This window comes from Dromiciops gliroides, chromosome 1 (assembly GCF_019393635.1).
Source record: "Dromiciops gliroides isolate mDroGli1 chromosome 1, mDroGli1.pri, whole genome shotgun sequence".
Lineage (NCBI taxonomy): Eukaryota > Metazoa > Chordata > Mammalia > Microbiotheria > Microbiotheriidae > Dromiciops > Dromiciops gliroides.
Window position 1 is genome coordinate 127,958,392 of NC_057861.1, and position 27,376 is coordinate 127,985,767.

The following is a 27,376-nucleotide window of genomic DNA, read 5'->3' on the forward strand; positions in this document are numbered from 1 at the left end:
AAGAATGAGTTTAATATCTGATTCTCTGCATTCATTTGTAAGATTTTTATTCCCTGATACCTGTTCAAATTCATTCACAGCTAGTAAGTATGCTTAATCCTTTCTATTACTATAAGGAAATCATCAGAGATTTGTCATATCTAAGTTTTATAAAATTAAATCCAAGTCCTTAATTTCTTTCTTATTTATTATTGATAAGATTTTTCTAGCTTTAAAATTGCTTACATTAGAGGTCTCTAATGTTTTAATTTTACTATACTTAACTGTAATTTGTTTAGATTTTATTGGAAGAATTTAGATACTATATCATTTAATACACATATATTTAATACTGATACTGATTCATTGTAACTTTAAGGAAGATATAATCTCACTGTTTCTCTTTTAATTAGGCCCATGTTTCTTGAGATCATGATTCCTACTTCAAGTTTTTTTAGTTAAGGTCAATCAAAATACATTTCACCCTAATTCCTTATTTTAGCTCTGTGTGGATCTTTCCATTTCAAATGCTTTTCTAGGAAAAGTATATATATATATATATATATATATATATATATATATATATATATATTTTTTTTTTTTTTTCCTAATCAATTCTGCTTTCCTTTTCAATTTCATGGTTAAGTTCATTCCATACACATGAACAACTATGAGTGTTAATTATGCATTTCCATCTATCCTATTCTCTTACAACTTTCTTCTCTTTTCCCCACTCCTACCTTTAACAACAACAAAAAAAAAAGAAAAAGAAATGAGAAGAGTGGTGAGAAAAGTGTGCTTAGCACCTGTGATCTGCTAATATTGTGCTCTGATTTCACTACTGAACCCAACTTCCCTTCCCCTTACCCAGACTACACCCAACTTTCATTCCCCTTTAGCTTTTCTTTCTATTTTTAAAAGCTATCTTCAAAATTCCTCCTCCAAATTTAGTTTTGTAACTTTGATTATTTGGGAGTGGGTGTGCGTGTGGTGGGGAGAGTGGATTAGTTTTTTATATTCTGGAAAGGTATTCAAGATGTGTGTAGCTGCTTATTGCTAATTCTCTATTTTTTCTCTGACATTTCTTGTTGGCTAATTTCTACCACAAATCTCGCAAGGGTCTTCTTTTTCTTCTTTTTTTTTTTATCATAGTCCCTAGAAGAGTTAAACATACCAGGAAAATCTGAGAGAATTATCATCCCTTTTCTTACACAAATAGGTTATTTCTCCCATCTATCTCATATTGGTGACAAAATATTGCATTTTTGTTGAAAGTTCATTAATTTCTTCCTTAACTTCTTAGACAGATCTGTTTTCCAAAATCATTCATTCTCTTTCTACAGCATCATCTTATTTCCCCCCTTCTTTTTTGTTGCAGACCTTTCTTCTCTTAATCCTGCAACCTCTACTGAGCCAGATACTGTTGTTCCCCTGCCTTTTTCTTCTTATCCTCTGATTAATTTCAGCTACTGTGCTCTTTCCTTCTTCTATGATTATCTGTTGACCTCTTTCTCTTTTGTTATTCTCAGCCTTTTTGCTAAAATACTGCTATATTCAGCTAAAGTGATTCCTTGCTCTTACCTCAGTTCTCCCCACCCCCTTAAGTAGAGTCAAGAGTTTCTATTCTCTTTGAGCTCACTACCAATAGAGAAAGCAAAGATTATAGCCTGCTCATCCCTACAGGTTATTTTGGATGCTAGCAGTCTATCCTCTCTATTGACCGTACACATAGGATAATAAAATATTATAGGCAAGGTTCTCAGTGGCCATGTAGCTCAGCCTCCCCACTTTTTTACATACGAGAAAACTGAGATCTAAAAGTGTTAAATGACTTGCCCAAGGGCATCCAGGTATTACTTGTAAGACATGGAATTTGAATCCAGCAACACATTCTCCAGAGTCAGCATTCTCTTTGACTTTACCGCCTCCCTTATATAGTTCTAAGGGCATCAAAAATATAATGATCCTTCCCCCACATCCTCACTCAAAGGGCATAATGTCCATGTTGTCTTTATAAAACTTCATATAGCTATGACCTGAATAAGACTTTCCATTTTCTCCTGTTAAATTGGTCTAGGAATCAAGAAGGCCAGACTTCAAGTATTGCATCTCACATATTTTGGCTATTCAACCCTAGGCAAGTCACAGCTGGCCTAGTACCTCAGGCAATTTTCTAAGTGCATAAGTTTCAAAACAGTTGTAGTTATACATTAGCAGAAGTGGCTTCCTAACCAGGATTCTCTATTTTAATGAAATTACATATTTAGACAAAATAGTGAGTGATATTTAAGGCAGCAAGGTGGCACAGTAGCGTGCCAGCCCTGAAGTTAAGAAGACCTGAGTTCAAATCCAGTTTCAGACATGTACAAACTGTATGTTCTTGATCAAGTCACTTCATCTGTTTGTGCCAATTTTATCATCTTTAAAATGAGAATAATTATAGGACCTACCTTCCAGAGTTGTTGTGAGGATTAAATGAGATAAGATAATAATTGTAAAGCATTTAGAATAGTGTCTGTCACATAGTAGGTGATATCTAAATGTTAGCTATTCTTATTATGAATATATTGGGAGAGGTGTGAGAAAGGAATAATGTATGTTATCTTCATGGGGATGAAAAGACAATGGGGAATGACTAATAAAATATGAGATTCTGTTATCAGACAGAAAGTTGAAATGAAAGCTGTGTTTTTGTACCAGGTTTATTCCCTGTAGTTGCAGCTCAGAGAGATGTGGGTTTAATAAAGTTGTTTTTAACAATCTAGGTTCCCTCTGTGTTCTGCCTGGCCATGGAAGACCATAGCTGAAGGTGGGTCAGGGAGCAGCAGTCCTTTCTTCTAATACTGCAATCAGTCATACAGTTGGATGAGCACGTCCATCAGCCCTCACAGCTTGTCAAGGGGAGAAAGTCCCTATGAGGCAGTCTTTGAGTTCATCACTCAGACTCTGCTTTAAAATCTCCATCAATACTACTGCCTCTGAACCTAAAACTGCTTTCAAGGGCAAAAGTATATTTAGAAACTCCATAAGGGTCCTCAGTTTCTATCTAATGCTCACCATTTAAGTCACAGAAACCTCTGTCCAAAGTAGATAGTGAATTATATCTTTAAGCTCATTTTTGAAAGGCTATAATTTCCAAGCAAAGATGATAACCTCTTACTAAAGGCACCACTCAGATAAAAAAGACCAACCAAATTAAAATTCCAATGTCCTAATTGAAGATGCTATTGTTATAAAGAAGAGTTCCACTTCCTCAGCACAACTGACATAAAAAATTAAACAACTACTACTGACTGTCAGGTAAGCACAACAGCACCACCGTGGGAGCATCCCCAGATCACAGGTCCTGCTCCTAGCCATAGATCTGACAGTCATCATCCAGGGAAGCAACTCCTTTGAAGAAGTGGCCAGTCAATCCCCACCAACTGATACCTAATACCACCTATAGAAAAGGAAGACAGCATTTGATATACAGGTCAAATTCACACCGACACCCAACTAATACCTCTGTTCAGATCACAAAGGACATAAGAGAGTACCCTGAACCCAAGAGTCTTAAGAGCACCAGGTGTCTCCTCCTTCCCCCTTTATCATCATACACTTAACTAGTCCCACCTTCATTGTTCACAAAACCTATCCATTAAAGGAAAAAATAAAGAAGGGGCTCATCTTCTTCACCACAAGCAGCATCAACTGCTCACCAACTGCTGTTGACTGTCAGGCAAACTCAAGTCCAAGTCATCACAGCTCCTACCACCCTAAAGCTATCAAACCAGGGAGCAATTTTGTAATGATTTCAGTCTGGTAATTGCTTCTCTCATTGATTCAGTCACAGCTACTGAAGAATGAGACAAGAAATAACTTGCTAACAAATCCCTTGTACTGTAAAATGGTTCAAATACAGAAACTGATATATTATCAGTGAAAATAACACTGAATGAGAAGCATTATCACTTTGCTGATGTCCTTGAAGGACCTTATGACCTTTCCATGTCTTGCAGATGAAAATTTCCTTATATGTTGTATCACCTTATAAGATCCTTTAGGAAAAATGTGTTGCTATTTTTTATCATTATATCCTAAGAGCTTAATAAAGTCAATCAAATACAGTAAACAATAAATGTTTTTCCCTATTCATTTAAATAGTGAGAATGTATTCTAAATGCCATTCTAATCCCATTTCATCAAGAATTTAGGGGGAAAATGACTAAGGAACTGGGGTCAGGGAAAGAAGGTGATATTACCTGAGCATCTTTAGATAGATAGATAGATAGACAGATAGATAGATAAATAGATTGATAGATAGATAAACATATATATGTATATATATATAAAGAGATTATGAGGATAAATAGAGATAGAGGTAGATAGAGATAGAAATGGAGATAGAGATAGACATGCATGTGTGTATATGTGCATGCAAGTATATATGTATATAAATGTGTGTGCATATGTGTGTATGTGTGTATCTATAGCTATAGATATTCCATGTTCTTCCATATTTCATGATAATACATTCCCTATTCTTCAAAATTTTTTGTAATATCTCTCTTTGTAATTAGGTCATGTATCCATTTTAATCTTATCTTTGGAAACTGTACAAAATATTGGTTTGTTGGTCTATGTCCAATTTCTGCCAAACTTCTTTTCATTTTCTGCCAATGATTATTATTAAATAATGAATTTTTATCCCCAAAATGTAAGTGTTTAGTTATGGTATATAATCATGATAAAATGTAACTGTGCTATAAGAAATTATGAGGTTGATGATCTTAGAAAAGCATGGATAGACTTGCACAAATTAATGAAGAACAAAATAAGCAGAGCCAATAGAATGTTTTATATAGTAATAGCAATGTTGTTTTAAGAACACCTTTGAATGACTAAGTAATTTTCATTACTATAAATACCAAAATTAATTACAAAGTACATATAAAGGAAGATTCTATAAGCATCCAGAGAAAGAAGTGACAAATAGCAATATTTATACAATGGTTTTACTGCATGTATACTTAGACACATGCATGCATATATACATTTTATATGTGTGTATACATACATATGTAATATGTGTATATACACATTTATATACACATATGTTTGTATATGCATATTTATTGCTAATGGTAAGCATCTCTAGGCAGGGAATAATAAGTTATAAATAATAGATACATAGTTTCATACACAACCATATTTTTTTCTATTCTACTATGTTATCGAAATGCTTTTTTTATTTCTTAAGTTCAGAATAAAGTAAATATTTTTTAAAATGTCTTCTTTCTCCCTATGTCAATCTACTTAACGATTGCTGTGATATGTACTTTATGTCCTTTATACAAAATATTTCTATTACTTTGGACTTTTCTTCAACTACAAAGAAGCCAGGGGTTAGCTATAAACAAATTTTAAAATAGACCAGAGAGCCAGATTTCTGCCTAAACATTAAGGATTTTCCTAACCAGGGGCTCAAATCAATTATGATTTAATATAATCTTTCTTCAATATGAAATCTGTGAAGAAGAGGAGGTAATAATCTGGTACTAAGGGACAATTATATTGCCCTTAGGTTTAAAAGGGCTATTTATCATAATGATGTTACATTAAAATGTGGTCACTACAAAAAAGGAAAATAATAAATGTTGGAGAAGCTGTGGGAAAATTGGAACACTAATCCATTGTTGGTGAAGCTGTGAACTGATCCAACCATTCTGGAGAGCAATTTGGAATTATGCCCAAAGGGCGATAAAGCTGTGCATACCCTTTGACCGAACAATAACACTTTTGGGTCTCTTTCCCAAAGAGATCATGGAAGGGGGAAAGGGACCCACATGTACAAAAATATTTATAGCTGCTCTTTACGTGGTGGCAAAGAATTGGAAGTTGAGGGGGTGCCCATCAATTAGGGAATGGCTGGACAAGTTGTGGTATATGAATACAATGGAATACTATTGTGCTATAAGAAACGATGAGCAGGAGGAGTTCAGAGAAACCTGGAGGGTCTTGTGTGGGCTGATGATGAGTGAGATGAGCAAAACCAGAAGAACATTATACAAAGTATCACCAACATTGTGTGATGATCTACTATGATGGACTATATTCTTCTCACCAATGCAATGGCACAGAAGAGTTCCAGGGAAGTCGTAATGGAAGAGGATCTCCAAATCCAGGAAAAAAAAAAAAAAGAACTGCGGAGTATAGATGCTAAATGAACCATTCTATTTCATTTTTGATGCTGTTTTTTTTTTCTATTTTGAGGTTTTCCATCATTGCTCTGATTTTTTTTCTCTTATAACATGACTAATGCAGAAATAGGATTAATGTTATTATGTGTATATATATATACATACATACATATATATACATATACATATATATACATATACATACACACACACACACACACACACATATATATATATATATATATATATATATATATATATATATATATAACCTATATCAGATTACCTGCTGTCTAGGGGAGGGGGGAGGGAGGGGAGGGATGGAGACAAATCTGAAATTGTAAAGCTTGTATAAACAAAGGTTGAGAACTATCTTTACATGTAACGGAAAAAAAAATAAAATACTTTATTAATTAAAAAAAATGTGGTCACTAGTACTGAGCATAATATTCAATATATGGTCTGATCAGCACAGAGTTAAAAGTCTTTATCATCCTCATTCTTGGATTCTATACCACTAAATTCAACCTGTTTGCATTACCTTTCTTCACTCTCATGTCATAATGTTTATTTTTATTGATCTTCCCATATACTAAAAGCTTCAAAGTGTAAGGAATTAATTGTGATTTGGGGTTTCCATGACCCCATCTTTGGCTAAAATTAGAAAACCCAGGCGCGCGCCCATGTGCGCTGACCTCACGCTGGACATCCCCATGCCTAAGTGGGCCTAGCCAAATTATACTATAGGGAAACTCCGCCATGGTCTGAAGACCACCTGACTTTTCCTCACCAGCCTTCTCATCATGGTAGTGTTTCCCTACAGTATAATTTGGCCATGTCCACGTAGGCACGCGAATGTCCAGTGTGAGGACATCACACATGGGCACATGCTAGGGTTTCTAATTTTAGCCAAAGATGAGGCCATAGAAACACCAAATCACAATTCCTTACAAGAGATTCTATGCACAAAATACATTCTAACTGAATCCTTTATTTCTTTACATTTCAAACCTTATTACTTTAAAATCAAATATGTGATTATACTTTTATGCCTACTAAATTACATATTATATTTAGTCCAATTTTCTTTTACTAGTCTCTCAGAATATTTTGAAATCTTGGATTTTTCATTGTTTATCCCTTACTGTTTTGCGTGATCTAAAATTTTGATAACTATGCTATTTATCAAAGTCCATAATAAATAACAAAATTAACAATACAATGTGAAGCACTGATCTGTGCAGCACTCCATTGCATAATTTCCTTCATATTTCTAGAGAATTGTTAATGACTACTTTCTGGTTCTGTTCATTTAACAAACTCTGAATTCACTTAAGTTCTAATACATCATCTATATCCCTTCATTTTTTCCCCATATGAACAATACAAGACACTTAATATGTAGTTCCCTTAAATTTCTTAAAATACTTGAAAACCCATCTAAGGTATATAAAATAGGACATTGTCTCTATCCAGTAAAGCACTCACCAAGCATATATTAATTTCCTACTGTGTGATAGGCATTATGTTAGGTTCTAATTATATAAAGATATATAGTACTGCTGATGTTATTACTTGGGATAAATTTGCATGACCATGTTGTTATTGACCACATACAGAAATCTATACCTCTTATGCTCCCCCCAAACACATTTTTCTCTTATGCAAGTATATTTTATTTTTTTTACTGTTCTCCACTCTCACAAACCCCCAAACACACACTACTGAATTACTCCATCAAAATTATGTATCTTCAATCCCATATCAATTCACGATTCCTGAATAATTCCATGTCCTCTTATAACTAGCTCATTATCACACTTTCATAGCCACACTCATTTTCACCACAGTCAAAGCCACACATTCTACAAACAGTATTAAAGTTATTTCTTGAAACAGTAGAAGCTTTAACTAACAATTATGAGCATTTCTGTGATCTAGCATTTTTTGTTGGATGTTTTTTCAGTCATTTCTGACCCAATTGAGCTTTTTCTTTGGCAGAGACACTAGAATTGTTTGTCATTTCCTTCTCCAGCTAATTGTACAGATGAGAAAGCTGAGGTAAACAGGCATTAACAGGGTGTTGTCCAGGGTCACACAGCTAGAAAGTTGTGTACCTGAAGGTGGACTAGCCTTACGAAATCTAAAACTAGACTATAAAGTAGCAGTCGACAAAATTTTTTTGGTACTGGCTAAGAAATAGAGTGGTAGATCAGTGAAACAGGTTAGGCACAGGATACACATTATTAGTAAATGACTATAGTAATCTACTATTTGATAAACCTGAAGACCCCAGCTTCTGGGATAAGAACTCACTATTTGACAAAAACTGCTGGAACAAAAATGGAAGATAGTCAGGCAGAAACTAGGCATAGATCAACATCTTATACTGTATACCAAAATACGCTCAAAAAGGGTAAATGACCTAGACATAAAGAGTGATACTATAGGGGCAGCTAGGTGGCACAGTGGATAGAGCACCAGCCCTGAATTCAGGAGGACCTGAGTTCAAATCTGGCCTTATACACTTGACACTTACTAGCTGTGTGACCTGGGCAAGTCACTTAACTCCAATCGCCTCACTAAAAAAAAAAAAAAAAAAGTGACATTATAGGCAAGTTAGGAGAGGAAGCAAGAGTTCACCTCTCAGGTCTATGGAAAGGAGAATTTATGACCAAAACATAGATAGAGAATATTATTAAATGCAAAATGGATCATTTTGATTACATTAAATTAAAAAGGTTTTGTACAAACAGAAGTAAAGCATCCAAGATTAGAAGGAAAGCAGAAAGCGGGGAAATAGTTTTTTTACGGCTAGTGTTTCTGATAAAGGCCTAATTTCTCAAATATATAGAGAACTATCTAAAATCTAAATAGAATTGAATCAAAGTTATAAGAATACAAGTCATTCCTCAATTGATAAATTGACAAAGGATATGAACAGGCAGTTTCAGATAAACAACTTAAAATTATCTTTTTTCATATGGAAAAAAAATGCTCTAAATCACTATTGATTAGAGAAATGCAAATTAAAACTACTTGAGGTAACACCTCACACCTATCAGATTGGCTAATATGACAGTATTACCTAAATTGGAATTTTAAGAATTTATTTCTATGTTTTTTATTGTCACAAAAGTTAGAGATGGTCAGGAGAATAGTCTACTTGGCTTCATTCCCAGTGATTATACCTGCCATAGGTTCAATATTTTCAACCATATTCACCATGGAAACTGCATAATCTTCCCTACAAATACTTCCCCATTATGGGGACCAATTTTTAATTGGGGAGTGCTAGCTAAGTGGCTCGCCGCAATATTGGGGCAAGGAAGGAGACAGGCAGCCTCCCTCAAAACAGAACAAAATTTATTTTAACAAGAACGAACTTAAAAAAAAAAACAACACAAACACAAACAAGATCAGTAGGCTCAAGGGAAAGGAAATAAAGTGGGGATAGGGAAATTATAATACCTGAAAAAATACCACTGCCCAGGAATCAGCTGAAAATACACAGCAGAATGCCTGTTGCTTTCCATCTTCCACCTAGAATGCCCAATTCTCCTCCCCCAAACCTAGAAACACCCCACACAGCCCCAGTCAATGGGATGGCCACTCTGACAGTCACATGACTGCCCTCACTAGGCTTCCAATCATTATAATTTTTGCCAGGCCCATGTAGGCATCTGCGAGTGGTGATGATGTGAGATGCCAGAGCCCTGACAATGGCTACAACCAGTGGGTGGAGCACTGTGCGGTTTGCGGTGAAGATTACTATAAAAAGTTTTAGCTGAATCATTTAGGAGGGGCCATACCTGGCCCACCCTGAGATTACATATGCTACTGAGAAGGACCTCCCCTTTTGGGGGAGGAGAGATTGAACTCAACCTGAAGGGAGGAAAGGTATTTCTGATAGGCTAGGCTCTCAGGAACTTCCAGAATGGGGGAATGGTCTCTTTGGCTGGGGACTGCAGTCATGGCAGCGGGCTTGTTCATGCTCTGTCTCAGGCAATGGCTGTCTCTGCGTGAGCAACCTTAGGCTGGAGGGCTGTACAGGCTTAGATGAGTTTACTTACAGAAAACCCTAAATTCCTTTGAACCAGCTTAGGCTGAGTTTAGAGTTGAGAGCAGCTATCTGTATTTCTATTTTCCATTTCCTTATCTTTGATTTTTATGAGTCTCACCTTTGTTGATTAATCAATTCCTGAGTAATAAAATCTGATCCTTTTGTGAACTAAAGCTTAGAGGATCCTTTCTTATTGGCCTGGGAGTAGTATCTACAAGGAATAATTCAGAGGGGAGATTAAAACTTTAAAAAGGTCCCTCATATTTCCAGGACCCCAATATTAAGGCGAGTCACCCAAATAGCTCTCAGTATATCCAATTTTGGCCCTCACAATATGCATATATAATATATATTTACACTCATGTATATATGTTATTTTAAATGTTTTTTTTTTCTACAAACTAGAAAACTATAAACTGTCTTTTAGTTTATCCTGAAAAGCAGCAGAAAAACTTGCAGAACATTCCAACTACCTTATTTCAATACTGATCAAAGGTTGCCAGCTAGACAATTTGAAACAATGATCACATAGGTTATCTAGATAAGGCATTTTTTTTTTAAATAGAGATCAGCTTTTGTATCTCACCAACAATGAGCAGCCTAGACACGACCTTGAGTTTTCAATCACTTCTAAGGTAGAAAAGTAATTGGAAAGGGTCAAGGCAGGAGCTATGTGTTTAAAATTCATGAGAAACTTGAATTTCACCTTACAAACAATCAGTGAATCATTTTATTTTACACAACAAATTCTCATGCTGCTACAGGCACATGGTCCATCTCAATGTTTTGTTTTATATTATTGTATTTTTCAAAAAAATCTTTACTATTGTAGAATCAGGGCCTCAGATTGAATTTCAACATGAAATGTTCAAGGTAAGACATCCCATTATGCTGTGACAGTGGAGATACAATAGCAAATCAAGACCAACTTTACCTTACCTGAACCCAGGGAGGGGAGTGGGAGTGGGGCAAGAATAGAAAAAGAAAAAAGGACTCAAAAAATCTTTTCCCTCCATTTCTCTACTTCTAAGAAAGCTCTCTATAAGTCCTGTTCATGATAATGGCAAAAGAAGAATTAAGAAGCCCCTTGGAAAGGTATTCCAGGCTACATAAAAGTTCTTATTCCTTTCTTTTGTACCAACTTAGGTATGTTTTCTCTTGACTGCAGTTTCCAAAGTCTTCATGATGAATATGACAAATAATGAGTGAGTTGGATTATGCTCCCTGTGAAACCAAGGCAGCAAAACCATGTTGCTTTACTGCTATAAGAGGCCAGAGGTAAATACCTTCAGTCATGCATTACCTAAGAGGCAAAACTTCTTAAATTGTGGGTCATGACTCTGTATGGTGCCATGTAACTGAATGTGAGGGTTGCAAAAATTGGCAATAGTAAAAGATACTTATTTTATATACCTATATACTCAGGGTCACATAAAACTTTTTCAGAAGAAAAGGGTCAATGAGTGGAAAAAGGTAAGAAGCTCTCCTCTAATGGAGAAGAAAAATAATTATGTATAAAGGAACATAGAGCTGGGGAAGGCTCAAATGTTGTCCCTTCTTATATGCTCCAGTCACTATTTTTAGGGGTGCATGTATGTTTCTGTGCCTACGTTCCTGTGTGTGCCTGTTGTGAGTGATATTTTCCCCAACCATTAGATATAAGTGATATAATTATGGTACTTATCAATTTATAGACTACAAACTGTGATTTTAAAATATTTGTATATTCTTTAGTAACTTAAGCAAATGATAATAAAGTAAGATAGATATTGGTAGAGCAAATACAAATATTTTATTATCAAATTTTCTATATTAACACTTACCTAGTATCTATCTATATGTCTTCCAATTGTGCTTAGGTATAACTACCAATCTACTTAAAGATCAAATACCAAAAATAGCAACTTCAGAGCTGAAAGGGACCAATCAGAGTTAGGGAGAAGTTGGGAAGTCATACTTAAAGCAATATGGTGGAAAGCCTCAACATTACAAAACAACTTGGGGGCAGCTAGTTGGTGCAGTGGATAAAGTACTGTGAGTGAGATTTTTCCCCATCCCTTAGTTATAAGAGATTCACCATAGTTATAAGTGATTTGATTAAGATAATAATCAATATATTAACTAAAAATTGTGATTTATTATATTTAGATATTATTTTGTTACAGTTACAATTACATAAGATCAAAAGGTTATGTCTTTCCTCATATTTCCTAACTTTCCAATTTCAAGCATTAAGTAATATCACAAGATATAGTAGTCAGCAATGCTATATTTTAGTAATCATGAGTGACATACTTTTCTTTTTTTAATTAATAAAGTATTTTATTTTTTTCCATTACATGTAAAGATAGTTCTCAACTTTTGTTTATACAAGCTTTACAATTTCAGATTTTTCTTCCTCCCTCCCCTCCCTCCCCACTCCACTAAACAGCAGGTAATCTGATATAGGTTATATATATATATATATATATATATATATATATATATATATATACACATATTACACATATTAACATTAATCCTATTTCTGCATTAGTCATGTTATAAGAGAAAAAATCAGAGCAATGATGAAAAAAGACATACTTTTCTTAGAAGAGTTCATGCTGCTGACCAGTGGCCTGACAATGACCCACCCTATTTTTATCATAATTCTGACATTTATGGTCATTTAGGTAGTTCCTCATTTTTCCTAAGAATATGTTTTAATTTTAGAAGCACAACTAATAATGATTAAAAAAATGTATAAGTGTAACTTTTGGAAGGGTATATAAACCCATGGATTTTGTAATTCTGGGTCTTTCAGTTCCAGCGCCTGTTTGACCAGCTTTATTGGGAGACTAAAACTCTCTCAATAAACCTATTGGATTTGTTGGGGGACTAACCCTCTCTCAATAAACCTATTTGCTTCAGCCTGGAAGCTTCGTTGTTTTTGTTCTCCCGTTGGACTTAAAAATTTCTGGAGGACCTGAGTTCAAATTTGACCTCAGACACTTGACATTTACTAGCTAGTGACCCTGGGCAAATCACTTAACCCTCATTGTCCCATCAAAAAACCAAAACAAACAAACAAACAAACAAACAAAAAACACTTAGAGGAATGGAGCAAGAGATGCTTCACCTGAAATAGCAAAGACATTCCAATAGATGGTTTTCTATGATATGAGTCTATTTCTTAGTAATAAGGCTATTTTCAGAAAAGTATATAAGATGGCAAGCAACTATGCTAATATAAAACTGGTGGTTTCTTCTCTTTATTCCAAAATTATTGATTATGTACCCCTTGTATTGTGTTAAATTGTAGGAGGGGTCATTATGTATAATTTATACATGGATTTTGAGGCTCAGGGTCTTTGGGTTCTAGACCTGAGACCGACTTTATTGTGAGCCAGCATACCCCTCTCAATAAACATATTCTTTTGGCTTGGAGACTTTGTTTTTTCTTCTTCATCTAATACTGTGACTTAGAAATTTTCAGAACACTGAGTGTATGTGCCCATGACCATCTCAGAGGTTGGACATTTCTTCTGTAACTAAGTGTGCAGGCATAGCTTCTCTGTATACAAATATGGACATATTTTCACATATGTTAAGTGATGCCATTTTCCCCATATCATACATGTAATTAGGATCCATATTATGAAATCCAATGTAAATGCAAAATAATTTGTCTTCTTAGATAAAAGTATTTTTTCACAAAATCTCTAATTCATATTTAATTAATTTTTATTCAATTATTCAACAAAGTTTTATTCATACTTTTGTGTTGGTAGAAGATTTTGCTAGGAAGCAGGGAAATATAGAATTTAGTCTTTAAGGAATAAAAAAGCTCTAATATATTTGATCACATTTGATAATTTAAAAATAAAATTATCAAATTATATTTGATTTCATAATCATAATCAGATCACATTTGATAATTTTATTATCATATTATTTTAAAATAATTTCATTATTAAAGGAGGAAAATTCTCTTTTCAATATATTAATTATTTCCACAAGAAAATTATGCCAGATATTTTTGAATTTCTCAGCAAAGTGCCAGGAAGGTCATCATAAATGAGTTAGGTTTGGGGGCTTGAGGAGAGTGGAGTTAGAAGATTAAAAATAATTGAATTATTTAAGATGAAATTATTGGAACAGAAATGTAAAATGGAACTAATAAAGAGAGGAATAAAATAATTCCATATAGTAGTACAGACTTGGCTAAGATTAAATAGCATGAACATTTTAGATGATAAAAATTAGAACAGTTATATTATTTTCTCCAACAACACTTAGCACTTGAGAGGGCAAGCAGAGGCCTTGTTATGGTAAGGGTTAATATTGATAAAGGGCATTAATTCCTGAGATTTATCAAATTCACTGTTATAATTCTCATGAAATTATTTTTTTTCTAGAACAAGTAAAGAAAAATTAAAGTGTAAAATATGCCTGGTTGATTTGATATATAGATGTGAAATTCATCTGATTGAGCTCAACTGAATTAGATATGGAATTAGAAGGTGATGTCAAAATTAAGTTTTCATTACCAAGTAATGAAAGTAGGAATAGTGAATGACTCAGTAAATGAGGCAAAAGTGAAAAAAATTTTGAGAATACACACCTTATCCTATAATACAGTCAGTAAAGTTAAATCTGAGGAGAAAGGATTGTACTTTTGCTGCATAAGACTGTGGTAAAAATTATTTGTGGTAAAGATTAATATCAAAAGTTTTAGCTAAATCATTTGAGAGTGGCCACACCTGGCCCACCCTGAGACTGCGCATGCTTTTGAAGGACCTCCCCTTTTGGGGAGGAAAATGTGAGGAACTTCTGGGAACACCAACTCTAAAGTGACAGCGGGAAAAGAAGTTCTCCCTCTCTGGCTGTTGACTGAGTCATGGCACAGGGAGTTCAGGCTGGTGGCATCTGGGGACATGGCAGAGCACCTGTTTCATGCTCTGTTTCGGGTGACTGCTGAGTTACTGCAGACTGACTGGGTTGGTGAGTTAATGACAGAAAACCCTAAGCTTAGGGTTAAGACTATCTATCTGCATTTCTACTTCCTTATTTCCCTAATTGTTTTCACCTCTGTGGTCTAATTAATTCCTAAGCAATAAAACCTGATCCTTTATGAACTAAAGCTCAGAGGCTTCTTTTCTTATTGGCCTGGGAGTATGTGTATATATATATGGAAAGCACATATATATTATATATATATATATAATATCTACATTATATATAAATATAATATGCGTATATATATATATATATATATATATATATATATATATATATATATATATATATATATATATATATATATATATGTAAAGAGAAAGTATAAAAGGGGGAGATTAATGCTGTAATGATTGCAAGGCCATGCAGATTTTTCTTGGTGTCAGGAAGTGATGTTTGCTCATGGGTACTTGTCTACCAGCCAATCAACTTGAGGAGCTTCCCATTTCTGGGAGGAACACACGAAGTAGGAAGTGGACACTGAGGGAGGAGTTCGCTCTCTTTGGGTTCCTGACTTCATTGTGGTAGAGGAGAGAGACTTGAGACTATTTGACAGGGGAATTGAGGAAAGATAGGATTGCCAGGCTGTAGGAATTCTGTTCTCAATCTTTCTCTTTCTATTTTTCAATAAACCCTTAAAAACCTAAACTCGTTTTATTAGTGATCTTAGTCAGTTTCCCCCAAAACTGGTGGAACAGATTAGAACCCACATTTAGAATTTTAAATTACACAATGCTCTATATATCTAATTTTGACTCTAACAAGACCTTATTAAGATTCAAATTACTTTTGATAGCATTACTTGTACTTTAAAATCTCAAAAACATGATTTAGTTATTTAGATATCAGGGTTCTTTTAATTTCACTTTAATAGGCTATTAATTACACTGAAGAATAACTTTCTGACTCTACATAGCATGTAGTTTAATGAAAATATAGTTTCTTGGGGGCAGCTAGGTGGCACAGTGAATAAAGCACCAGTCCTGGATTCAGGAGGACCTGAGTTCAAATTTGGCCTTAGACACTTACTAGCTGTGTAACTTTCAATTTGTATTCAAATACTGTCAGTTCTTCCTCTCTTGATGATTTGTATTTTTCATACATCCTTCTGATATCATTATTCTCATTTCTTTCACAGTTAATATTGCTAACTGTATTGCCCTCCATCCTATTCCCTCCCCTTGATATTTACTCTATTTTCTAACTTCTTTTACCTGATCCCTCCTCAAAAGTATTTTGCTTTTTTACTACCCTCTCCCCCTAATCTGCCCTCCTTTCCTTCACTTTTGCCCCTTATCACTTTCTGCTCCCACTTTCCCTTAGGAAAAAATATATTACTATACCCACTCAAGTGTGTATGTTATTCCCTCTTTGAGCCAATTCTGATTGTAGTAAGGTTCACTCAATCCCCAGTATCTCCCCCATCTCTCCCTCAACTCCATAAGTTTTTTTCTTGTTTCTTTTAGGTGAGCTACTTTACCACCTTCCATCTCTCTCTTTCCCTTTCTTCCAGTGCATTCCATTTACCCCTTAACTTTATTTTCAAGATGTCATCATGGGTCAGCTAGGTGACACAGTGGACAAAGCACAAGCCCTGGACCAAGGAGGTCCCAACCCCAAATCTTGGCCCCAGACACAAGCCACTCCACCCTTTCTCCCCCACAAAACCAAGAATAAACAAAAATAAATGCTTTACAGATTTCATCCCTTTATATTCATTTCACACCTTTGTTCTCTAAGTATATTCCTTTCAGCTGCCCTAATACTGAGAAAGTTCTTTTGAGTTATGTGTTATCTTCCCATGTAGGAATGTAAATAGTTTAACCTTTTAATATCCCTCATGATTTCTTTTTCCTGTTTACCTTTTTACGAATAGGCAGTATTTTTGATAAATCCTCATTTCTCAAATATATAGAGAACTGATTTGAATTTATATTACAAGTCATTACCCAGTTGATAAATGGTTAAAGAATATGAAAAGGAGGTAGTGTCTGAGACCTGATTTTAACTCAGGTCCTCCTGAATCCAGGGCCACCTAGCTGCCTGATGAATAAGAATTTCCTTCATAAGTGTTTCAGAGTACTCTTGGATCATTACATTACTGTGAATAGCTGTCATTCATAGCTGATCATCCCACAGCATTGCTCTTATTTTGTGCACAGCACATCTTACTTTGATTAACCTCAAATAAGTATTTCCAGGTATTTCTGAGAGAATCCTGCTCATCATTTCTTATAGCACAATAGTATTCCATCACAATCACATGCCATAATTTATTCTGCCATTCTGAAATTAATGAGCATTTCCTCAATTTCCATTGTTTTTACTACCAGAAAAGAGTTGCTATAGATATTTTTGTACATTCAGTTCCCTTCCCTTTTTACTTTTTATCTCTTTATGTATACAGAGCTAGTAGTTGTCAAAAAGTATGCAAGTTATTATAGTCCTTTGGACATAGTTCCAAATTGTTCTACAAACAGTTAAATCAGTTGGTAACTCTACCAGCAGTGCATTAATGTCTCATTTTTTCCCACATCTCTTACAACATTTTTCATTTTCCTTTCTGTCCTATTAGACATGTCAGGTGGTACTTTAGAAATGTTTGTATTTATCAAATAAATGATGAGTTAGAGCATTTTTTTACACTATTGCTATAGATACCTTAGATTAGTTCATCTAAAAGCCATTCATATTGTTTAATAATTTATAAATTAGGGAATGGCACCTATTTTCATAAATTTGATTCAGCTCTCTATACACTTGAGAAATGAGGCCTTTCTCAGAGAAATGTTCTTCAATTATTTTTATAGTTACTCTTTCTAACTGTATTTCCTTCCATTTTATTGCCCCATTTATTCTATTCCATCTCCTTTCAGCCAGTCCCTCCTCAAAAGTGTTTTGCTTATGACTACCCCTCCCCAAATCTACCCTCCCTTCTATTTATTACCTCACCCACCTTTTTCTTATCCCTTTCCCCTCCTACTTTGCTACAAGGTAAGAGAGTATTCGTTGTGTATGTTATTCCCTCTTTGAGACAATTCTCATGGGATTAAGGTTCACTCACTTCCCCTCACCTCTCCCATCTTCCTCTCCACTGCAAAAATATTTTCTTGCCTGTTTCAAATGAGATAATTTATCCCATTCTACCTCTCCCTTTCCCCTTACCCCGATACATTCCTTTTCACATCTTTTTTTTAGAATTTTATTTTCCAAATTACATGTAAAAGCAATTTTTGACATCAATTTATTTTAATAAATTTTGTGTTCCAACTTCTCTTCCTCCCTCCCTTCCCACCTCCACCCCAAGATCTCAAGCAATTCACTATAAGTTATACATAAGTAGTCATGGAAAATATCTCTACATTAGCTGATTGTGAGGGAAAACAGATAAAACCAAAACTTCACATTAAGGAATTATCAAAAAGAATGTGTTTCAGTCTGTTTTCAGATACCATCACTTCTTTCTCTGTACTTAGATGGAAATTTTCATAAGTTCTTCAGGGTTATATTGGATCATTGCCTTGTTGAATATCACCACATGCTTCCCAGCAGATCATCTTACACTATTGCTGTTATATTGTATAATATTACATAAAGGTGTTCAGAAGGGTTTGGAGGAGAACCAGCTTTCTGCTCTGAGGCTTCAGCAGCTTGCAGCTTCTCATTCCACTGGAGTGACACAGCTTAGTTGTGCTTGTTGGGTAGCTGATATCCCAGGTTGCAGGTTACATTCTGCAATGGGGTTGGAGGCCTTACAATTGACCTGCTGTGCCACTAGTTTGCTACTCTAGGAGTGTTGATCTACACTCTAAGTAAGTTTTGCTGGCTCACCTAGACACCCTCTCCACTGAGTTGTGCTCCCCTTTTCCCCATATGAAACAGACCTTTCCTGAACATCTTCTAGGTTAACTTAAATCTGCAGATTGCTTCACTCCCTTGTTTTGCAGGTTTTACAGCTCAAAAATCTGTTTAGAGGCTTAGTTTAATGTTGAGGGAAATTAGGGAAATCTCAGGCAACTTCGTAGTTTCACACTACCATCCAATACATACATTTTAAGAGAAAGCCCAAAGGTGAACTAATAAATAAATCCTGAAGGCTTTTATATCTCTTTCTTTACTTTAAAAAAATAAACATGCATTAGTGAATATCTAATATTTTTATTCTTTATTTCATTGTATCCTCACAACTATCCTAGGAGATATATTATTATCCCCATTTGTATACATGAAAAAACAGAAGCAGACAAAATGACTTGGCCATGGTCACACCAGTTGTGTTTCTATAAGATAATTTGAACTTATGTCATCTTGATTCTAGGTCCACCAGACTAGTTGGTAATTTTTTGCCTTAGAGTTTGAAGTGTTTTTTTTTAATTGTTAAAAATGAGTTTCATGAATATCCTTCAACTTCATTGAAACATTCTTATATTTTTTTTTTATCAAGTGATTCCTTTATTTAAGAAATCACAAATATTCCCTTTTAAAATTTAGCCACACCATTTCTGGACAATTTATTTTTTTACATAAAGAAAACTCTTTTATTCATTATCTTGAAAATATTTTTATTAGATCAAGTTTAATATGGAATTGTGGTAGGAAAAAATATATAGGATAAATAGATATTTGGCTTAACATGATTTCCTCCACCACCCCACCCCCAAAAATGAATTAAAAAAACAAACAACCTCACTTGAACACAAATTTTAATATACTTTTTTGTATGTTTTCTGACTTTAAATAATTTTATTTTGTTGTCCCTTTCACAAATAAAATGGCAGGATTTGGTTAAGTCAAATCAACAAGCATTTATTAAGTGCCACCTGCTCTCAAAGAGAGACAACATTCAAACAATGCTGTGCAAAGTATCCATGATAATTTGGAGATAATATCAGAGGGAAAGTAGTAAGTTGAAGGCAACTGGAAAAGGTTTCTTATAAAAAGTGATACTTTACGTGAGACTTGAAGCAAGCTAAAGAAGACAGAAGTAAAAGAGGAGGAAAGAGAAATAGGGAACACTCAGCATATGTACATTATAATCCTAGAAAAGGAGTTCTTACTAAAAGATCCATGCAAACATGCTAAAAATGTGTTTCTGATTTCATATTTCTCTATAGAGATTTCATGTATTGGATCTTTAATAATATGCCCCCTTTCAGGAGATTCCACCATTTTGGACTAGAGACTAAACATCTAGCTTGATATTTGCATACACTAAGTTTATGAACAAGGTGATTTAGGTCTGTGTGCGTTATTAAATGTATTTCTGAAAATGAAAAGTTTACGTCAAAAAGTTTGAGGATCATTTTGAGAATCTCTCACCTTGTTATTTTGAGCTTCTTTCTGAGGGCAAATCCCAAGTTTCTGATGATTTCATTATAATGAGTCCTATATTGTAAAAATAATTTGGTTATTCAAGGTAAATTCTGATATATTAGTTAAGCCAACATAGTAAACTTCTGGTCTTATTGTTTTAACCTGATAATTTAGGAAATATAAAGAAAAACACATAGTTCATAGACTAATATACCTGTTATAGCACATATAAGGCTCCCCAAACATTAGGCCTTATCACCTGGGACACAAGCAAGTCAGGGTTGTTGTACTTTCTCAAGCATTAAACAGTAAGTCTTTGTCTCCAAAATTTTAAAGTCAGCGTAGAATCAATGATTTTTAACATTTGCATTCATAGTTTTCCTCAATCCCCTCCCATTTATAAACCTCAAACAAATATATTATATGTAGATATGAAAGTACCCAAACTAACATAAGAAGAAAAACTCTAAGGCAAAAAATCCAGTAAATAACATTGGAGAACTCCATATTGTTTCCTGTGACCTGTTAAAATAGCCTTGTCTAAGGTAGCTATAGAATCCATATGAATCATACAAGCATAGATACAGAATTAAGAATTTTTGATGTGATGATTTTGGAAAGATAAGTAAGCATAACAATATTTTAATGATATGATAGCATTTATTCCAAAACAAAAACTACAAAAGCAACAACAACAATAGCCAATAAACTTCATGAAATAATTATGGCAAGTATTCTTAGCTCCATTTTATAGATGAGAATATTGAGTTTCAGTGAGATTGAGAGTTTCCCATTGTTACATTGCTTATTAGTGTCAGCTAATTCAGCTCTTTCTGAATCCAGGTCTGATGTTCTATTCATACCACAATGCTGCTATTTCCAGGGGGAGTTAGAGGATACAAATGAATACAGTTAGTTAATCCTATCCTGACCCACCCTAGCACATGAAGAGATAAAATACACTCAAAGAAATATAAATAAAGAAGTTGCCAAGAGGAAAGAGGGACAAACCTTAGAAGAGTTAAAAACAGAAAAAGAAAACAGAAAAAACAGATAAGGAAAAATAAATGACTAGAAAATGAGAAGCAAGCAGAAACAGAAACAAAAAGAGAAAACCTAGGCAAAATGCTCCAACTTGATAATTTCATATTCAAGATGTATAGACTCTAAAGAGAAATAACCTTTAAAGGAAAAATTATGTTCAACAACAGCCCACAAAATAGAGATGGACCTATTTTGAGAAATATCAAATCAGATAACAAATACTCCAGAAGAAATGAAAAAAAAATCTTGTCATCAGTAATCTATTATTAATAAAATTGGAACAAAACAAATTGATAACAAAAGTAAACAATATGTACAAAGGTGAAATAATTTGAATAAAGAAATGTAATCAATGGAAAATTCAATTCTCAGAGTAAAAGAATATGCAGTAAAATGGGATGAAAGGACAAATTGAAAATGCTTTCAAAACTTGACTAACAAAGATGGTATACCTAGAACATGGAGTTCAAAAAGATAATCTAAGAACCACTGGATAACTCCTGAAATACAAAGTTCTGTATGATTACTAACCACATTTTAAAAGCTAACAGATTATTCAAAATCCATATAGAAAAGGTGTTCAAGATCTTTTTGCAAACAAGTGACAAATAAAGAACTTCGCCCTGTGTGCATATTAAATGAGGACATATTTAAAAGTATATCTTCATAATGTATTCCCCTTTGGCCAGTCTATTCTAACCTCAAGTACAGTGCAGTGCTTAGCTTGTCTCTAAATAATTTGAACTTAAGGGTTATGGTTTCTTTAGTCTCCATGGAAACCCCTAAGATATACTTGAGCACAAAAGATTTCTTTGTTATCCAGGTTGGCTTGGCAAAATGTACAGTAGTCCTAGATAAATTGGAAATACAATCTGATGAAGCAAGGTTTTAACAAGTATGCATTTTGGGGCAAAAAACAGATCTGTACTAATACTGATTTTCAAGCAAAGGAGCATGTTATAAATAATCATGTCATTCTGGCTAGGAGTAAAGGGAGATTTTTCACCCTATACCTTCCCTTGTTATATGTGGCAATCTAAATAGGTTACAGTTCATCATTATAAGACTAATCCTAAACAATTGATTACATGCATCCTATTGTTATAATTTGCAGAATAATATAGATTTTGGAATATTTTTCCTGAGCAACAAAAACCTTCAGGAATATTGAACGTAAACTCTTTGTACTTGTTACCTTATTTAGAGATGTAGGAGACAGAAGATAAATATCTAAGAACTATACTGCTTGTTGGCACTGGGTTGCCAGGGGTTCATCACATCATCAAAGAGAGGCTTTAGCACTAATCAGAGAAGAGGGTGTGATTCTATCACATAATTTAAACTTTTGAGAGCTACATACCTCTGAAGAACAGTACCTTTTAATGTTGAAACAAATCTTCATTTTTGGTTTCTCTGTTATATAACGAAAATTATGGCAGGAACTAACAAATGAATATTCTCTTTGATAATTTTTCATAATCATAAATGAGATTTTATACTTAAGGGACATAGGCCAAATGAAAGTTCAAGACCATCTCAAAGGACTAATGATGAAGTGTACTATCCATCTACAGAGAAAGAACTGAATACAGGCTGAAAAATGCTATTTCTCACTTTCTTTCCTTCATTTTTAAATTTTATTTAAGTCATTTTATACACAATGACTAATATGAAAATGCTTTACATAATCATACATATATAATTCATATCTGATTACTTGCCATCTAAGGTATGGAGAAGTGGAGAGAGGGATAGAATTTGGAACTTAAAACTTTTTTTTTTCTTTTTAGTTCTTTATTGTATTTCATTTTACCCCAGTTGAATGCAAAAACAATTTTAACATCCATTTAAAAAACTGTGTTCCGAACTGTCTTGCTCTGTCTCTGCCCACCCCCACCTTTAAGAATACAAGGAATTCAATACAAGTTATTCATGTGTAATCATGCAAAACATTTCCACATTAGTCAGGTTGAGGAAGAAAACAGATAAAAACAGTAAGAAAAAGAAACTAAAAAAGTATGCTTTAATCTATATCGAGCTAACTATATTTCCTTCCATCCTATTCTTTCCCAATATCATTTACTCTATTCTCTTTCTCCTTTCACCCTTTCTCATCTCAAAGGTGTTTTCTTCTGACTGCACTTTCCCCCAATCTGTCCTCCCTTCTATCACCTTCCCTCCTTTCATCTCCTTCCTCTCCTACTTTCTTGTAGGGTAAAATAGATGACTATACCCAATTGAGTATGTATGTTATTCTCTCTTTGAGTCAATTCTGATGACAGTAAGGTTCATTCACTCCCCAGCACCTTCCCCATCTTCCCCTCCACTGTATAAACTTTTCCTTTCTTCTTTTATGTAAGATACTTTACCCCATTCCAACTCTCCCTTTCCCTTTATCCCAGTGCATTCCTTTCTCACCCCATAATTTTATTTTTTAAAGATGTCATCCCTTAATATTTAACTCACACCTATCCTTTCTGTCCAAATATAGTCCATCAACCTTCCCATATAATTAAAAAGTTCTTATGCCCTGGAACTAAGAACAGAGTCCCACTTTATTGTGGCTACAAGCTCTTGTGTCCTTGTGCTCCTGATCCATTTGAGACTGCCACCCAAGACTGTGACCTGGATCTGAGTATGGGAAAAACAACAGATTCCTAACTCAGTGCTGGCAAAGAGATACCTGTAATCTCCTTCTGGCCAATTGTTTTCCCCATTACTGTCTGTGTTCTGAATTCCCCAAGCAGTTACTGCTACAGCTGATTCAGAGGCTCCTTAGGCCTGCTCTTGGTGTACTGGTACAGGGACTAGGGCTTGGTTTGCACTGCCATGGCATGAGTGCACTCCACTCTCACTTTGGTCCATCAGACCTTTCCTGCCCACCTTTGCTAAATCCATTGCTGTTGCTATAGTTCATTCACAGTGTTGGGTGGCAGTGGCAGGTGGATGAGGAACACAAGGATACAAGATCATGTAGCCACAATAAAGTGGGACTCTGTTCTTAGTTCCAGGGCAGAAAAGCAGGCCTATCATGTCCAGATCAGAGTACAGTCCAGAAGAGTAGTAAAATCCCCCTAAATTAAGCTCATAGTCCCATATCTCATCACCATGTTACTAACTCACTTCTTTACTAACAACACCTCCCTCAGTCTCATGTCCCTTCTGATTTGAGGGATGAAAGATGGTATTAAAAATACCTCCCAATGCCTTCCTTTATAGAAGATGGAAAAAATAAGTTAGAGAAAGAAATAGTAAACCACTCCATAACCTTTGCCAAGAAAACCTCTAATGGGATCATGAAGAATAAAACAAGGGTAAAAAGCAACTGAACAAAAAAAATGTGGGTAAGTACCTCTAGCAGCTTAATCATAATAGTTTCTGAGGGGAGATGGTTATAGGTAAATGTAGCTTTTTATCATATTGATATTGTGCAGTCAGTTGAGGATACTTTACTTTTTAGGATAATAAACTTTTCCCAGTAGCTACCTCCAGGTCGGAGCAAAGCAGGCAAATAATTTATCTTTAGAGGTTCAAGAAAACCTAACTCCTAATTTAATGCACTAGTACAGAAATTTGAGTCTCCAATTCTGACTTTGTATTGTGACAAAGAAACTTTTCTTGTGAAATGATATTAGCAAGAGATTAGTTATAGAGAATAAGTGAGTGAGAGAAAAATTAGGAATGACTCCAAAACATCAGGTTAAGACTCTTTGTGCATGGAATAATTATTGTGTCCTTGGAAGATAGGCAAAAGTTAAAGGGTAAGTTGAGAGTATAAGACAATTCATTCTATTCTAGACATAGTGATTTTCAGATGTCTATGGATATTTACTTCATGGATGAGATGTGAGCAGGTTATTGGAAATGGGGAGTTAAAGAACTTAGGAAAAATTAAAGTTGTATATGTAGCTATGGGAGCAATCTAAATAGACTTAATAGTTGAACATGTGGGAAATGATGAGATCAGTGTAATTGTGAAAACAAAAGAGGAAAGTACTCAGGACATAGTCCTGAGGTGCACCATGTAATGGGTTGTTTGACAATAATGATAATCAATCATAAGAGACCAAAATTATTGGCCAAACACCTAGAAGAAGAAATGCAATGAAGCCATGTCATCAAAACATAGGGAGGAGAGAATAAGCAAGAGTAGTGATCTCAGTAGTGACAAAATCTGGAGAAAAGTACAAAAAATAGATCAGGGTAGATGACTAAGAGAAGGCCATTGGATTTATCAATATAGATAAAATCAGTTAAAGTGGAGATAATCTTGCAGTGTACTGTTGGGAAGAGAAAGTCAGAAGTCAAGGACTAAAGTAAGTAGGAAGTCAGAAAGTGGAAACAATGTATATAGATAATTTTTTTTAAGAATTTGATTGTGAAAGAAGTCATGAAATATAATTTAAGTACTGTGAGGGCCAAAATTTGATATACAGAGAGTTATTTGGGTGACTCGCCTTAATATTGGGGTCCTGGAAATATGAGGGACTTTTAAGGTTTAATACTCCCCTCTGAACAACCGTTTTTTAGATATTTCTCTCAGGCCAATAAGAAAGGCACCTCTAAGCTTTAGTTCACAAAAGGATCATTACTTGGGAATTAATTAAACAACAAAGGTGAAAATGATAAAAATCAAAGATAAAGAAGTAGGAAAATAGAAATACAGATAGATATTCTTAACTCTAAGCTTAACCCAGACCATTTCCAATTTAGCTAGTTCAAAGGAATTTAGGGTTTTTTGTAAGTAACTCACCTAACCTGAAAGTTTACAGTTGCTGACCAGAGACAGCAGTGGTCTGCTGGCAATTCCTTGCCACCACAAAAAGAGCAGCTATAAATATTTTTGCACATGTGGGTCCTTTTCCCTTTTTTATGATCTCTTTGGGAAAAAGACTCAAAAGTGGTATTGCTGAGTCAAAGAGTATTCACAGCTTTATAGTCCTTTGAAATAATTCCAGATTTCTCTCCAGAATGTTTGGATCACTTCACAGCTCCACCAACAATGCATTAGTGTTCCAATTTTCCCACAGCTTCTCCAAAATTTATTATTTTCCTTTTTTGTCATATTAGCCAAACTGATAGGTGTCAGGTCGTATCTCAGAGTTGTTTTATTTGCATCTCTCTAATCAATAGTGATTAAGGGCATTTTTTCATATGGGAATACATAGCTTTTATTTCTTCATCAGAAAACTGCCTTTGACCATTTCTCAATTGGGGAATGATTTGGATTCATATAAATTTGTTTTATTTTCCTATATATTTTAGAAATGAGACCTTTATCAGAAGTACTGGCCATAAAAATTGTTTCCCAGCTTTCTGCATCCCTTCTAATTTTAGATGCATTGCTTCTGTTTGTACAAAACCTTTTTAATTTAATGTAATCAAAATCATCCATTTTGCATTTCATAATATGCTCTATCTCTTCTTTGGTCATAAACTGTTCTCCTTTCCAATGATCTGCAAGGTAGACTATTCCTTCCTCTTCTAATTTACCTATGGTATCACCTCTTATGTCTAAATCATGTACCCATTTTGACCTTATTTTAGTATAAGGTGTAAGATGTTGGTCTATGCCTAATTTCTGCCATATTATCTTCCAGTTTTCCCAGCATTTTTTGTCAAATACTGAGTTCCTGTCCCAGAAGCTGGAGTCTTTGGGTTTATCAAACAGTACATACTAGTGTCAATGGACTACTGAGTCTCCTGTGCTTAGCCTATTCCATTGATTCTCTAACTCTATTTCTTAGCCAGTACCAGATAGTTTTGATGACTGCCGCTTTATAGTAAAGCTCCATGT